At 43.3% G+C, this 17,069-nt stretch overlaps 1 protein-coding gene across 1 annotated transcript in view; it reads right to left on the bottom strand.

Annotated features, from left to right (window-relative positions):
- LOC109431038 (myosin-IIIb-like) overlaps nucleotides 1–10,038 on the bottom strand; it is a 428,015-nt gene extending 417,977 nt beyond the window's left edge. Inside the window, exon 1 of the mRNA XM_062842494.1 lies at nucleotides 8,995–10,038. The gene's annotated coding sequence lies outside the window, so the exon portion shown is untranslated. The remainder of the gene's footprint in view (nucleotides 1–8,994) is intronic.
- Nucleotides 10,039–17,069: the final 7,031 nt, after the last annotated feature.

The following is a 17,069-nucleotide window of genomic DNA, read 5'->3' as shown; positions in this document are numbered from 1 at the left end:
CCTCTAGTTTTAGTGTTCTACTCACTATGAGCATCACAGCAATTATTTTTTTCATCAGAGATGTTTCCTTCTTTTGAAAATAGGCTGTTCTTTCTAGTTTAACTATTCTGCTCATTAGAAGTATTACAGCCATTAACTTTTGCATAAAAGTTTTTCCTTCTTCTGTACATAGGCTTTTCTTCTAGCCTAACTGTTATGCCCACTATGAACATAACAGCTATTAAATTCTTCATCGAAAATTTTTCTTTCTTTTGAAAATAGGCTGTTCTTTTTTCATTATAAAGATTACAGGCATTAACTTTTTCATCAGAGTTCCTTCTTCTTCGGAACATAGGCTGTTTTACTCATATTCGTATTATAGCAATCAACTTTTTCATCTGAAATTTTGCTTCTTCTATACTCTTTCTAGTTTAACTGTTCTGTTTCACGGCGGTAATCTACTGCTGCTCTAGTTTTAATGTTTTACTCATTATGAGGATTACAGCCTTCAACAGAGTTTTTCCTTCTTCTGAACATAGGTTTTTTTTTCGTCATATTACTTTTATACTCACTATAAGCATAACGGCTAACAACTTTTTCATCGAAAATTTTTCCTTCTTTTAAACATAGGCTGTTGTTTCTAAGTTTTAGAGAACTCGATTCAGTTGCACTTAATCTTGTTAATCATGATCGTGCTGGAACTCTGAATTTATTTCCGGTGTAACTATAATTTAGACTTTAAAACGCAAAAACTATTAGAGTGTTTATTCAATTAACCATTCAAAGCCAACCAAAATTTCAAGGTCCAATGCCGTTCCCTTAAACATTAAACAGTTTCTTACCATCCAGTTGCCTAAGCAAACCGTTTAACCTTACAACCCATTTGGCCTAGTGACCAGTTCGGCCTAACGACCCGTCCCGTTCGGCCTAATGGTATATTCGGCCTAACGATCCTTTCGGTCTAACGACCCTTTCGGCCTAACGACCCTTTCGGCCTAACGGCATTCGGCCTAACGGCATTCGATAATTAAATTTTATTGGCTTTTCTCGGTGAAGGTAATACAACTCAAAGAAGGAGGGAGTAACGAAAGTAATGAAAGAAACGGTGGATAGAATCGCAAGTGTGCGACGAGAGAAATTGAATAGAAGTTGAAAATTAACAGAGGGCCATAATTGAACAACACAATGACAACGACGACCCCTTTGGGCATTCGGCCTAACGGCTTTCGGCCTAACCGCTTTCGGCCTAACGGGGTAGAACCCTTGGAGAAAAGGCAACTTTATCTCAATCCACCTCAAGTGGAAAAAACGAGGTTTGTGTTGATCTGCGGTTCATAGGAGTTGTCTCTAGTAAACCGATTACCCAAGGATGGTAAATGCAAGAAAATGCTTCTTGTTTGAGACGAGTGTGTAGTGGGGTAACGTCAAAGAGAACTACGAGCGCTGCCGTGGGAGTTGAAGAGAACGCTCGAGACATCGTCATCAAGCACATCTTTTGGAGATGGCCTAACTTTGATTGGATCATTCTCATTTCACCACACAAGACATCCATAGGCTAATATTGGCCAATGTTTGATATACTTGGGTTTAAGACCCCAAGTTGTACCAAAGGTTCACCGGCATTGACCGAGGGCCATACAAGCTTTCTTGATACTGAACTCAATGCGAGGTGTCCAAGAAAGCTTGGAATCAAGAATGACTTCAACGTACTTTATCTGTTCAGTCACATCGATTTCAGAATCAAAGAGACGCAAAGGTCGAACGCCATTACGGTTTCGCCTTTCCGTAAAAAGAACAATAGATGTTTCACCCGGATTAACCGAAAGGCCATATTGGCGACACCAACCCTCAACTACCTGAAGGGCGCTTTGCATCAGGTCGAAAAGAGTGCTGATAAACATACCAACTAACAATGCTAGGTAGTCGTCGGCAAAACCATAAGTAGGAAAACCGCTATTATTGAGTTGCCTCAATAGCGTATCTGCTACGAGATTCCACAAAAGCGGTGATAAGACTCCCCCTTGGGGGCATCCACAAACACTCAATTTCCTAATCCCTGCTAGACGCAATGTCGAGAAGAGATATCGGTTTTCGAGCATTTGGTGAATCCAATTGGAAATCATTGGAGATATACCATGACTCCGTGCGGCTTCCAATATGGCATCGAAAGGCACATTGTCATAGGCACCCTCGATATCTAAGAAAACACCCAAACAAGATTGCATTTGAGCGAATGCTTTCTCGATATCGTAAACAACCTTGTGTAAAAGAGTCACAGTGGACTTACCAGATTGGTAGTCATGTTGGTTCACATGAAGAGGCACGTTGGCCAGATGAACATCACGGATGTGATGATCCACAATGCGTTCTAAGCATTTCAGAAAAAAGAGGTCAAACTGATAGGTCTGAAACTCTTTGCTTCTTCATACGACGCATGACCCACTTTCGGAATAAACTTCACAGTAATATCCCGCCAGGATTTGGGAATATACCCTGTAGCAAAACTGCCATCAAGTTTTTTTCCGTCTGCCCCAGGAGATTTGAAAGGAGCAAAGCTATTAAGTGCCCATTCAATCGATTCTACAGTTACAACACTCTGAGCCGAAGCCAGGGAATCATAACTACAAGAAAAGACATCTGGTTCATCCGAAGATGTAATATCCACTCCACACATCCAGGGAAGTGTGTGCCGAATAAGCATTCCAGAACTTTCTCATCAGAGGAAGTAAGATCGCCATTTGGCAAACAAAGTTCGTTCACTCGGAAATTTTTAGATTTCGTAAGGATTTTGTTTAACCGACTGACTTCACTCAAGCTGGAAACATTTGTACAAAGGTTTTTCCAGCTGGATCGTTCAGCAGGCCGGTGAGCTTTCCTGTTGCATCTCTTTCTACATTGTTTCATGAGCTTCGCCAGATCAGAGTTCCACCAAGTAGTATCAACGGCATCATCTAGATCACTTGGAGTGTCAATGGATGGTGAGTATCCATGAAATTTGGCTGCAACAAAATTGGTAAAGATCTCAGTTGGTTGACCGGGGATTCCTGAAACGCAAAGTTGTGAAGTAATATTCACATGTTCAAAAAAGATGTAGCGATGGTCAGATAAAGATTCTTCATCTGACACAATTGGTCAGCTCTTGACTAATTCCGCTAGATTTACTAGATTTAATCACCGCATGACTTTATCATAATTAACTTTAATTGGCTTTTTTCGGTGATATGAATACTACTCAAAGTAAGAGGGAGTAAGGAAAGTAATGAAAGAATACGATGGATAGATACGCAAGCGAGCGATAAGAGAAATTGAACAGCAATTGAAATCAACAGAGGGCCATTGTTGAGCAACACAATCACAAACTGGATCAAACTGGAGCCCCTCAAATTAATGTCTGAGCTGCCCCAGATGATATGATGGGCATTAGCATCACTGCCAACAATATACGGACAATATTGTTCATCATGCGGTAAATAAACCTAACAATAAATGTATGTTCTGTTGAGGTTTCCAACAGATACATCGATTGTGACAGCACATACATCTCTAGTGGTTAGTTCAGAGATGAGTGTAGCAACGATTGCGTTGTTGACAAGCACATATGCTCGAGGCATGATATTGCCTTTAGTTTGTCATTTCAACTTGGTTGAAAATAGCAAACACCGAGTACAAAAGGCTTCCTCCCTTACGGAAGTAAGGTTCTTGGACTGAAGTAGCTTGAGCTGTACCATTTTACATAAGTCAGCACAAAAAACGGCATAAATAAAACCAGATCGGTATCGTTCGAAAAACGCAAATGGCAGGGATACACAGAATACACTGTGTAAAACGTGTTATGCGAAACCAACTAATCAACAGCATCTGCAAAAACCCTCCCTTATCCAGCCTCAAGTTCAGGACAAAAGAAGGGCAGCTGGTTATCTCGAAGAAACACAAGATCCACCGCGTTATTGCTCCGGTTAGCACAGTAGGGGCAAAATACAGCGGAGGGTGCCCTGATACTCCACATACTCCGTTTACGATTAGGTTTTTATTACATTAGTTTTTCTTTTAAATTGTTGTTGTTAGAGTGCCAAAAAATGGCACAGAACATACTCTGCAATAGTTTCTGCAGGAGTTGCTGAGAGATTCCTTGGAGAAATTCTTTACATACCTTCGGAATTTTCTAGAAAAAATATATAGAATATATGGAGTCACATCTGAAAGAACCTCTTGAGAAATACCAACAAGAAATAATCTCTGAAAGAATTTCAGAGTCTCTGTAGGAAAATGCTTCTGGAACTGCATATCCTCTAGAGGAATTCCTGGAGAAATTCTAGAAGAATATAAACTTCTAGAAGAAATTCTGATGATATTTCTGGAGAAATTTCTAAAGAAATGTTTGAAGAAATGCATAAAGGAATATTTGGCTATGCTTCTGAAGAAATCCTTCAAATTCATCCTAAACTACTGAATTATAGAAAATAATTGTTAACATATAATTAATGGAGGGATTTCCTCGTAGTGCTTAAGGTGAATATAGAACGAAGTCACACCTCGAATTTCCAAAAGCACAAATCTGAGAAACCAAATGACGGATCGCCCTGAAAACTTAATCGATTGGTCACCACCAGCAGATTTATGGCATTTTTTAAATTCTAAGAAAATTCACTACAAGAACTCCTACAAGAATCTCTTCAGGGATTCCGGAAGAAATTACAAGAGCAATTCCTGAAGCTAAGATATATCACTGCAGGAATATCAAAATCCCCGGAAAATCCATAGAGAAAGCCCTTTAAAGAAATCAGCAGAGAAATCCTGGAGAAACCGCAAGAGGAATACCTGGATGCATTGTTTGATGGATTCCTCGGGCAATAACTGACGGCATCAACAGAGATTTTTCAAGAAATCCCTAAAAGAAACCCCAAATGAAACCCCTGGTTTTATTCACAATAAATATTCTGGAAATATCCCTGCAAGATTTCCTTAACCTCTCAAGACGTGCGCCATCTAGCAACCGAAACTGCACCGCGCTCGCGCTGTATACGACGAGCGAGGTTTTTTGGTAGTGTTGTACTTTTTTACAACAGCGCGCGTGCTGAAGGGTTAAGATATCAAAGTTGCAATTCCTGGAAGAATCCGTAGAATAATTTTTCTTATAAGTTTCTGGTTACATCCCTAGAGAACGATTGCGAGTTCTGTGAGGTCTAATGTTATTTAGCTTAGTATAATTGGCTTATGATGTCTCGTTTTAATTGTAGAATTCCCTGAAGAAGGTGTAATAAACACCGAAACGTCGGATGAAGAACGATATTTAGTTGTTTGATTGCGTTTGATGACTGCGAAGCCGAAAACTTCCCCGGATCTTGGACATATTCTGAGCACATATCTAATCAACATTTCCTCCCCATCCCCGCTGATCGAAAGGACCTGGCCAGGTGTCGAGAGTTCGTTAAATGAAAGGTTTGTCAAGTCCCAGGCAACTTCTCTGGCACATTAAACGTCTCTATCGACAGCCACCCCAGGATGTGTACGATTGGCTATGCTATGCTATATCGTAGAAGAAGTGCTTGAAACATTTCCAAGGGAATATCTGAAGGGATTCTTATAAAAATCTCCTGAAAAATTGTTGGAGGATGTTCCAGCAGAAATTCTTAGAGGAGAAGGAACAATAATTCTTGCATGAATCCTAAAAGGAATTCCTAAAAGAATCTCCTAGTAAATCTCTAACGAAATTCCTGGATAAATGCACGGAGTAAATCTACGAGGAATTATTGGATAAACTCCTACTGAAACTTTCGGACACGTCCCTAGTAGAGTTCCTGTAGAAATTCATGAAAAGAGTATTGCAGGGATACCAGCAGCAATATTGGAATGAGTTCCAGAACGAATCCCAAGACAAACTTTTGGAGAAAGGGTGTTTATCTGATTCCCGTCTAGCCAACCGCTGACCAATAACGATCGAGTTTATTCTTGCACCGCGCTTAATGTATCACATACACATTTATAAATAAGTTTCCATGAATGTTAAAAAATATTGAGAAAGAATTACAATTCCCTTGAAATAACAAGATTGAATAATTGTTCACCTTCCACGTGACACTATGGTACATAAGACGGTCAAACATTATGATTTGATCGTGGGTGTTCATTCGAAAAGTCGATCAAATTCTTCTCAATCCAAATCAAATCATATGTTCAAAGTACTCAATAAGCTTTTAAAGTGAGTTGGATGTAGCTTCTATATATCGACCAAAGTATTTCTATTAATATTTTGCCCACCAGATCATAAGTGCCACACATTTACTTATATCCTTCCTAAATGAAGATAATTTGTTGTTTACTTTTTACCGGCGGGAAAAAAGTGATTTATTCGATTAATTGAACAGCTTGTGCTGCGTTTTTTGCAGTACCACAGAACTTTTGAAGGATGTGAATTGAAGGTTGGATAAACAAGTAAATATGAAGTGAAAATTGCACGGTAACGAAGAACAATTCGACTAGCTGCTTTAGTGCGGTTGTCTTCATCGTACCTTCAACTTGAATGTGGAGTGAAATTGAAATGTGAAGTGTCGCGTTATAATTATTTGATTATCAGTACTCGGGACTGGTTATTGTTGATAGACTACATCTTCCATATGATGAGCTATTGTAAAAGGTAACTTGGATTATCGGTACATATTGGCTATTTCCCCTCTGATATGACGGGAATTGACGCTTATGACGAAGTAGATTTCTACCCAAGACGGTTAATAATATTAGCCGTCTTCGTTTACCCTAACGCAGGAGGAATGCATAGAAAAGTTCTAAAGAAATATTTGAAACGTTTCTTTTAGAAATCCTTGGAGGAATTCTTGGAGGAACGCCAGTTGAAATAGCAGAAATAGCTGGAGGAATCACAGCAAGAATCCACAGACGAATCCTATCATAAATTTCAAAAGGGTTTCCAATTGAAATTATGTATTGAGGGAATCCCATGAGTTTGTAATGGTTCTATTGATTGATGCACCAAGTGAAAAGAAAAAGAAGTTTTGACATCCAAGCGGTGTGCCGTCGATGAGATCCTCGTCGCTGATTGGTCGATGGATGTAAATGGCACACCGCTTGGATGTCAAAACTTCTTTTTCTTTTCGCTTGTGCATTAATCAACAGTAAATATCCCCTGCACGGAAAGATAGGTATTTTCACCCAACTCCCGAGTTCCATGCGAGAAGCCAAATTTGAATAAATGGCATAGTACCTAAATTTGAGTACCTCCACCAAACTGCTATAGTGGGTAAATTTTACTTAAAAATGGGTTTAAAAAAACTCGAAAATTCGTTTACTTAAACAAACGCCAAACTTTTTTTGGGTAATTTAACTCAAATTTATATTTCTGTCGACAATTTAAGTAAAATTCACTTTGTGGTCAGTTCGAAATTTACCTATTTTTTCAGTTGACTTCACTCTGTTTATTCAATGTTGAATTTTAAAATACCTATTTTTGGTTTATCGTTTTATTTCCGTGTGAAGAAGCCCCTGGTGGAAATTTTTGAGGAATCCTTGGGCTTTTTTAGCGGTGTTGAGATAATTTTATATTTTGAATTTGCCCTATATTCTGAACTGAGACGAAATCCAAATTTCCATAAATTTTGGTGCCCAGGAACCTATTTAAAACTCAATTTGAAGTTTGTATGGGAGCGATTTGTCGAATCACCCCTCGTTGCATTTTGTACTCAACGGAGCTGTCAAGTAACCCAGCTGTCAAAAGGTGATTTTAAAAAAATCACATAGATAATGATTTAAGGATTTAAAATGAAGTTCTAAAAATCTGAAAAAAATCATAGAGGCTCAAAAATGGTGCTCTTTCGTATAAAAATGAAAAATCGCCATTTTGTTCAAAATATAAAAACCCAATTGACGCGGTTGCAATTTTAGAAGGAATATCAAAAGGAAATATACGGCTTAAAACATGGCATACATTTTTGGAACGATCTCAGCAAGCATTCCTGAGGGAATTCCAGAAGGTATCGCTGGAAGGAAGAAGAATTTTCTTCGACTTTTCGTGGCATTATTGTTTACAGTTTGAATTTAGTCGGTTTTCAATAGATAGTGCGATGGAATTCAGCCTATGGATTCACGCGCGTTTAGAAGTGTGCTTCTGTATGACTTACGGAATTCGTCCTAGAAAAATATTCTAAGATTTCTCCGAAAAATCGTCCTAAGATTACTCCCGGAATTTCTCCTGAAATCCCTTCAGGGAGCTTCTTCTAAGATTATTATTCAGTTAGTCTGATAATTCCGTTTGTCTCGAGTTCGACGAAAATCGACGGTGCTCTAGAGAAACTATGGGAAGAAGAGGGTTGAGGAACCTATGGAAAAAAATGCATACGAAGTCTCCGGAACAATTTCACAATGGGGAGCGGATCTGGTGTGATGGTTAGAACACTTGACTATCACGCCGAGGACCTGGGATCGAATCCCACTCCCTACATACTCGCAAAATGCGAGTTCTTCCTTCGGAAGGGAAGTAAAGCGTGGGTCCCGAGATGAACTAGCCTAGGGCTAAAAATCTCGTTAATACAGATAAAAAAAACAATTTCACAAGGAATCCGACTTCCATTTGAAGCATCTGAGATAATTTCAGAATAAACTGCACCCGATTCTTTTTTTTTTGCATGGGTCGGGTTTTTTAACTTAATATAAAAGATGACAAACCAGCTTTCAAAACAATACAATAAACTAAAAACAATATAAACACATGAGAGGTTCCAGCTCTGATGCTGCATTAAGTTTTATTGTTACCCTTATTAAAAATACAGTCAATCGAATGACCGACTCTACGTCATACATGGAGGGTCGAAAGCTGTGAATAACAATAAATCACAAACCCCATCCTCCATGACATACCGTCACTAGACATATTTACAGAAAATAAGCTAAACCTACTCTCAAGCGATATACATAACGATAACTTTTTATGACATTGAGATAAGCTCCAATTTTCATAATCATACACTTTCCTCTCCCATTCCGTCACGAATCTATTCGAAAACCTACCTCTATGAATTTTTATTCCGACTCCAACTCCACTGGAACCGCTGCTTTGCTAGTCAACGCTTCTCTTTCGCGTTAAAATATCCCAAACAATAAAATGAACCGTTTGCCGTTGCCTTCCAATGCCAAATTACTGCTATCTCCGCTGGTGTCGTGGTCGTGGTCGTCGTCTTCGTGAAGAAATTATGATCTTCGCCACTTTCTTCTACTTCATCGAAGCTTTACTTCCCTCCGCGTCTTCAGTTTCGTTATGTTTATGTTACCTTTCTCACAGTTTCACTGTCATTCATTCACCACCACAAACACTTCACACTGGGCCCGGAGGAAATCTTTCAACAAACCTTCGCTTGATCTCCGGCTTAACAATGCATGACGGAAACCCGTACACAAAAAAGCACCACCCAAAGGTCACACCTGAACGAAGTCGAATGCTTTGAGCTCAAGTATTTCACATGAATTTCGTTTCTTCGGTACCTATATCTTCTGCCACGGCTATAGCGGGCTTATCACTCCATAGACCCCAAAGCTACACCGTCAAGCTGGGGATCTTCTCTTCCTCCAACAACTGATAATCACTCTCTTCCTACAACAGTTAATTAACTGTTAGTCGATTGAACTAATGCACCAAACACCGCTCTTCACACCATTCTCACTGGTGGTGTAGATTTCTCATGTCATGGTAAATCGCGTTTTCGCTGCCGCAGAAAACGAACTCCAGACAATTCTATTATCTTTGCGCTTCGTTCGCGCCCCCTCACATGCTAACGACGGAACGCCGGAAATTTCAAACATCCAAACACAGATGCACGATGCACTGTTGAAAACGGAACCAGCTAATCCACGCTCCTAAAAGGCAATCAATGAAGCCGCACGTAAGGTAAATATGCAGATATTAGAAACCGATTATCCTCACACACGCACGCACGCGCACGATCGCTCTTCTTGCGCAGATCAACACAGAACAACTATCGCTTTCGGTTTACGGACAAACGCACCGCTTCAATAAAACATCCACTCGGTAACGTTAGGTTCACTAGACTGATTCGGTGACGTGCGCGCCAGAGCTTCTTCGCCCGGCTAAGCTGCATGGATGATAAGCGCTGCCACCGATTCACCGACCGAACGGGTTGCGCCGAACGCGAGAGAGCGTACGCGAGAGCGAAACTTGGCGTTTGCCAAGTTTCACGCGTGAAGCAGGCACTCTTTCAAACGCATGCTCTCGCTGTCAGTAGAAGCGCGAGTTGACTGAGCGCGCTGCATCAGTCAGAAGACATTTCACCGAGAAGATCGCATTGCGGCGGCAAAACAACCATGTGGGGCTGCGGTCAGCTGTTTTATGTTTATGTTTCAGTCGGTTTTATTTTTTCCATTACATTCCGTTGTCTCATTTGTTATGCTGGACAGGTAAAAACCGAGCGAGCGCGGTCGTCGTCTCAATCCCGGTCACATTTTGTTCGCAAGTGTTGCGCTAGTGTTAATGGTCGATGCGGCGACGGTTCAATTCCAAGTTGGTGGAGGTTTCACAATTAATGGCAGTGTTAAAAAAGTTAACTGTTTAGCTGTTTATTGGATGTGTTTTTTTTGTGTTTTGAGATCTTCTATGACCCGGTAAGTTTTGAGGTTCTTTTATGTATTCATAAACACGCCTTCATGGAACATCAGTAATAAGCTATTTTATTAGAGGTTTCAGAACAACAGATTGCAGCAGCGATGTCAACTGACAGAGAACCTCCCACATTTGTTTCAATAATGTCTGATGTATTTTACAAGAAGTTTTGTAAACTGAAGACATGAGCATGAGCATGAGCATAGATGACCGCACAATTCGTAGTTGCTACTCCGTGATTGACCAGAGCAATCGAAATTGCACAGGGAACCTATGAATAGGGCTTGGGACTAGCTTACTATTCTCAATGTATACAGTTCGAGATCTCTCAACTTTAATAGGGTCAATAACGGCGCCGGCCACGTCCTTACGGTCATCGAGGATGGGAGGGAATGTTAGTAAGACAAACGTTGTTATAAAGACCGCGAATCGCTGCATCTCCACGTTTGTCTCAGGAAGGATTTTTTGTTAGTAGGGTAAGGTACATTGTCAGTCTGGGAGTCACCTATGGTTGGTGATATGGTTTGACAATGGATCAATATACACAAACTGCCGTAAACATCCGACCACTTTTCGACGCAGAAACTAGTCAAAAAGAAAATGCTATCGCGCGTCTCCATTCTATTAGGGAGCAGAAACCTTTAGACTATCCCACACAGAAATACACTGAACGCGACTCACTTGTCGGCGCCCGGATTTTTTTCTCAACCGGCGAGCCCGAGCTAACACTTTTCACTCTTTTGTGTAAATGCAAAAAATGAAAGAAAATATTAACTATCAACTAAAAGTGTATTGGAAACTAGCGCCGACGGGAAACGAAAAATTCGGAACCGACTCGAGCCACAACGCGTCCACCGCACACTGAATTCAACCGCGTCGAAATGCTCACTTCGGACTAGAAAAAGAAAACAAAAATCGAACCACCGAAGCAATCGTGCGCGACACTGGCACCCGGACGAAATCCTACCACACACTCCGACTGGTAATCCACGACCGAATTCCCGCTTTTCTTCTGACGACGATGTACAGCACAAAACGACGCGAGTCGGGCAGCTTATGCCAGCGACTCGTTTTGTAAACTGAAGACATGAGAAATAAGAACTCAAAAGTAGTCGTAAATATCAAATTCAATAATTATATTTGGTAATATAGGCTAGAGTAAAGTGTCTCGAGTATACCAAAGTGGCGAATCCTTGTCTTTTTGACAGGTCTCCTGCTCGATTGGAACTATTCGGATGACAGAAAATCGTCTGTTCCAATTTTGACGTTTCTCCTCTTTGTTTTATCCAGCCTCGTTAGGCTAGAGGAACTGGTTCACGTGAATGAGGATGAAGCATCTGTCACTTTTAGCATTTTTTTTATATGAAGATCTACTTTTTCACTTACGGTCAATTCATCCACATTCATCCAGTTCCCCTTGCCTATTTTGTCGCGATTTACTTGTTTAGAGCCTCCTCTTTTTTTTTCATCTAAACCATAGGGGGAAAAATCTGCTCAACAGACATCCTAACAGGAAGGTTAGGGTAGTGTGGGGTTAAGGCCGTCTTCTACAACACTAGTAAAAGCCAGGACTACTCTCTCCTCGAAACACTTAAACACATTCCTATGGTCGCCAAACCCTTCGTCTCTCCGGAACCACCAAGAAGGTATTGCTTCAGAGAGGGGCTAGTGCACATCGCACCCTTAAGGTTAGCTGCGTAGCCTAGCAGCAACGAACATCGATGACTCGCTCTGGAGAGTCCATCACGGTAACATGCTGGCGCTTAGCCAGTTTCCCGAGTGGTCTTCGCCACTCCCTTTGTCCTCGGAAGGCGGGCAGGGTCAACCCCGCCCGCGCCCAAATGCTTTGCAGACATCAAGAACTGATGCCCACGTGCAACCCGATCTGACCTGCTGAAGGCAAGGGTATCACTACCCTTCAGGCCCTATCAGCTGCACCAGAAGGTTGCTGACAGCAGGGTCTCCACTTGCCCCGACCCTTGCTGGGGACCCCTTTCCAACCGCGGGCTCGGATCCAACCCAGGAGACCGACGCCACGACAGCACCGCTACCGGAACTTCCTCTCCGCGGCCACTTAATAGCTGTAAGGGTCGATCTCGACCGCAGAGCACCGCTATGACCTACGAAGCCGACTCCGAACCCCTGGACCACCTCTTGTACTGCATCTGGACTAGCCACTCTCCGAGTCCACGCGCCACCTCCTCTGTAGCTCCCAGACGATGTGGGTAATAGCCGTTGAAACGGCGTTCCAGCCAAACTCATCCCTACACATCCTCTGGACCAAGTTGTCCGGGTTTGTGTCGTCCCCGCATGTGCGAAAACACGGGCACACGAACAAAACGTGTTCTGCCGTTTCCTCTAAACCATTGCACACTGGGCATTCGGGAGAATCCGCATGCCCGAAACGGTGCAGATACTGTCGGAAGCAACCATGACCTGTAAGGACCTGTGTCAGGTGGAATGTAACTTCCCCATGGCGCCTATTAATTGAACTATCTATACTCGGTATCAACCTATGGGTCCACCTTCCTTCGGTGGAACTGTCCCACGCGCGCTGCCATTTGACCATAGAGGCCATTCTGGCAGTCCTACGTATGCCTCTTGTGCCGCGCATTTCGAAGCACTCCATGTCCTCACTGATAAGAATGCTGATAGGCACCATAACAGTAATGACGCAGAGAGCGTCGTGTGACACGGTACGGTACGCGCTCGCAACCCTCAGACACATAAGCCTGTAAGTACTTTCCAGCTTCCGTCGGTAGCATTTAGTACTTAGCGCAGTGCCCTACGCCGGGCCGCCATACCTAAGTATGCACGTAGCAACACTAGCCAGAAGCTTGTGCTTACTGGCGTACACCGCAGAGCTATTGAACATCATCCGGGACAGTGCCGCAATAGCTGTGGAGGCTCTTTTACAGGCATGATCGACGTGGCTACCGAAGGTAAGCTTATCGTCGATTATCACGCCCAAGTGTTTGACGGAGCGCTTTGACAGGATAGTACACTCTCCTACACTGATCTCCGTCTGCTGCTCCGACTTCAGGTTGTTAACAACCGTCACCTCTGTCTTGTGGTGAGCCAGCTCCAGTTTCCTGAACCGCATCCACGCCTCCACAACCTTGATCGAGTGGTTGGTAGTCACTTTACCTCCTCGATCGTTTCACCGTAGACTTCGAGCGTAATGTCGTCGGCAAATCCGACAATCACCACTCCCACTGGGTACTCTAACCTCAACACCTCGTCGTACATGACATTCCATAACACCGGACCCAGAATAGAACCTTGCGGGACTCCTGAGGTTATGTGAAAGCACTTCCGACCAGGGTTGTGCAGTTTCAGGATGGTTAATGTCGAACGACACTCGCTTTAACCATCACTTCATACAACAAACGCAGTCTATCAAAACATAATCGATTCACGCAAAAGCCACTCAAGCCAACCCTCGTTCAATGCAGAGTCAACCACATCCAGCAGCAGCGATCGTCTCTTGTTTTCGAACAATACGATGAAACACCGAAGCGAGTTTTTGTTCTACGCCTTGCATTCTATTCATAGGGCGTGCTATGTTTGTGTTTGCTGCGCCATGCAATACTACTTAACAAATTGACCTTCATCCTGGCCGTTTCAGATGAGAGTCACCCAGCAGTGAGTGACATAGCTCTGCGTTGGAACGACTGTTAAGAAGCGTTCGGCTGCTCAGGAGATTTTCGGAGAAAGAGCGTGGCGGCGGCAGCCACCGTATCAATGCGTTCGTCTCGAATGATGTTGCGGTTTTTTCGAGTTATGATGGTGATAATGCACAAGACTGCTTCCGACCCACCTTCGTGTCGTAGACTAGTACACGATTCTGAAAGTAACTTCCGAGAATCTTGTACAGGTACTCCGGTATCCCCAGACGCAAGAGCGCATCGGCAATAGCAGACCAGATGGCGCTATTAAACGCATTCCTTACATCCAGAGTCACTACCGCGCAAAAGCGAATTCCCCTCCTCTTAGGCTCGAGTGCTTTCTCGGCGGTTTTTGTAACCGACAAGATAGCGTCTACGGTGGACCTCCCCTTCCGGAAGCCGTACTGGTTACTCGAAAGACCATTTTCGCCCTCGGTGAACCGCAACATTCTATTGAGGATGATCTTTTCGAGCACCTTCCCCGCCGTGTCAATCAAGCATATTGGTCTATATGCCGACGGGTCTCCGGGTGGTTTCCCCGCCTTTGGCAATAGTACCAGGCTCTGCCTCTTCCAAGCTTCTGGGAAAACTCCCTCGTCCAGGCATTTCTGCATAGCAGACCTGAACATCTCGGGAGCCTCTGCAATAGCTACTTTTAATGCCAGGTTCGGAACTCCGAATACCGGAGTATGACAATACCTATCCCGACGGTAGCTTGTGTTCTCCAAAATAAGGCCATCGAACTTCACTTAGTTTCAGGATTTCGAGCTTCATACGCCGCGCCTTGTTCGAGAGTTGCGCTAGCCTGCCTTGCTGAGTTAGTGTTGAACATTCTATGTTCCAATTCTTGTCCGTTGTTCCGGGCTTAAAGTCAATGCCGTTAAACCAGGTCATGATCTTTTTCTATTGTTTCTTGAACGGCTTGTTAAGATTCAGGGACAATAGATTGTTGGCCTAAGGTCTGCTATCCACCCTGATAGGGCTGTCATCTTAGGTATAGCTTCTGGTGGAGAATAATTTTGTATTCATCCACTGGATGTCAGAACAGACGCTATTTGACCCGCACCTCCTTGGTGAACAGACGCTCGGGACGTACCTCCTCAATCTAGCGGAGATCAGAAGGACGACAGTGCCCAACTCTTATTTGGGGGTTTTGTCTTCGATTGACCCGTGGAAGCATGAGGTGGGCACTTGTGAGGAATGGAGCTATGGTGGACGCTTCTTGTTGACTCGCCCTCTAGAGAACAAAGCGTAAAGAACAATTCTTCGATCGATCAAGAAGTTCAACAGGAAAGCTCCTCTAGTTGAAATTCATAATGCCGAAGCCAGGCCAAATGTCAATGATGTTTCGACACAGAAAACTCCGTTCACCAGCAGCGTGCAATTAGTTTGCAGTGCTGATTCCCGATTGTTGCGACGATGCTGTTGAGGATCTAAATGCACCAACCTCGTTATTAATGACCATCCACAAATAGCACACTCGCTGTGCTTACAACCCGTTAATGACCTATTGCCGTGCCGTCGTCTTTCGCGGCAAAATAGGTGAGAGGCTCACGAACGGACGACATAGTTGGTCAACAAACCTACCTAACAACCTAACAATACAAACAGTTCTCCAAAATGGTCCCCCAATTTGGTGGTAGTGGCGGAAGCGGCGCTCGGGCACGGGAAAATGGAAAATGCAAGACATAATCGACCAACGATGATGGCGGCCGCCGTGGCGGGAGACTCTCGTCGGGGAGCACCATCACGTTTAATGGGTTTTCCTTTATCAGAAGCCGACCCACGCACTAGCCTGTACCCCTGTACCAACTGACTGTGGCAAAACGTGTCTCGGTTGATTGAGTGGGTGGCATGGTGAGCAGTTATTCCTCACAGCAGCGCGCTGCAATTCGATTGCGGTCTTCAGACGCTTTTTTCCTAGCCCTAAACAAAGCCACAGGCGAGATGGACCGTTATCGGTCTTAGCCGTGTCTGACAACAGACCCCACAAAGAAAAAAAAACAAAGCCACAAACAGTTTCCTCTGCTGGAATTCGCGCGGATTGTTCTTATGCAGATTGGAGCTCTCCGTGTAATCACCGGGGATGGCTCCGCGCTGCCGTGCCGTGCTAATTGCCGGGTATACGTACGTACGGTACTGGGAATTACGTAAGTTCTCCCGCCAAACCGAACCGGCACATGCATCGGTTAAAGCTCTTTTTGTTTTGCCGTTTGCCAATTTGCGAAAACATTTAACTTTGTGCTAGGTAGGTTGATGTGGTGTCGGTTTGGAGGACGCTTTTGGATGGCTGGCTGGCTGGCTGGCGGATTCTTCGTGATGAGTTTATTTTTTGTCGAACTGAATGTTGTTTTTTGCGCTTCGATGAGTTTGGGCCAACTGAGTGACCTTCAGAAGTGACCATAGGGGCCACTCGATGTCTGCCGGGCCGGCGCGCGCGCTGCTGACTGCCTGAGCCTTGCGTTTGTGTCGATGGGGAAAGAGAAACTACGCTGGGTGTGTGGAAATGTGCTGTACTCTTGAACATCCGAAGCCGAACGATGACGATGGGCCCAGCAGATGGCAAGTGCTCGAGATATCGCTCTATAAACTACTTAAGGTTTGATGTTGGGGAAAATTGATGAAATCGAATAAATTTTGTTTTTATGTGGTCGATGAAGTTGTTTGGGTGCTTGTCCGCTAATGATTGATTGGGTTCTGTTTTGATGACCTGCTTCAAGCGATTTGAGATGTTCATGATATTTGTATGATGAGTTTTGTTGAAAAGCAAATGATACTGTTCATCAATCTTGTACAGAGCTTGT

Source organism: Aedes albopictus, chromosome 3, assembly GCF_035046485.1.
Source record: "Aedes albopictus strain Foshan chromosome 3, AalbF5, whole genome shotgun sequence".
Classification (NCBI taxonomy): Eukaryota; Metazoa; Arthropoda; class Insecta; order Diptera; family Culicidae; genus Aedes; species Aedes albopictus.
The sequence above is the reverse complement of the archived record's forward strand: the minus strand, read 5'-3'. Positions and strand labels throughout refer to the sequence as shown.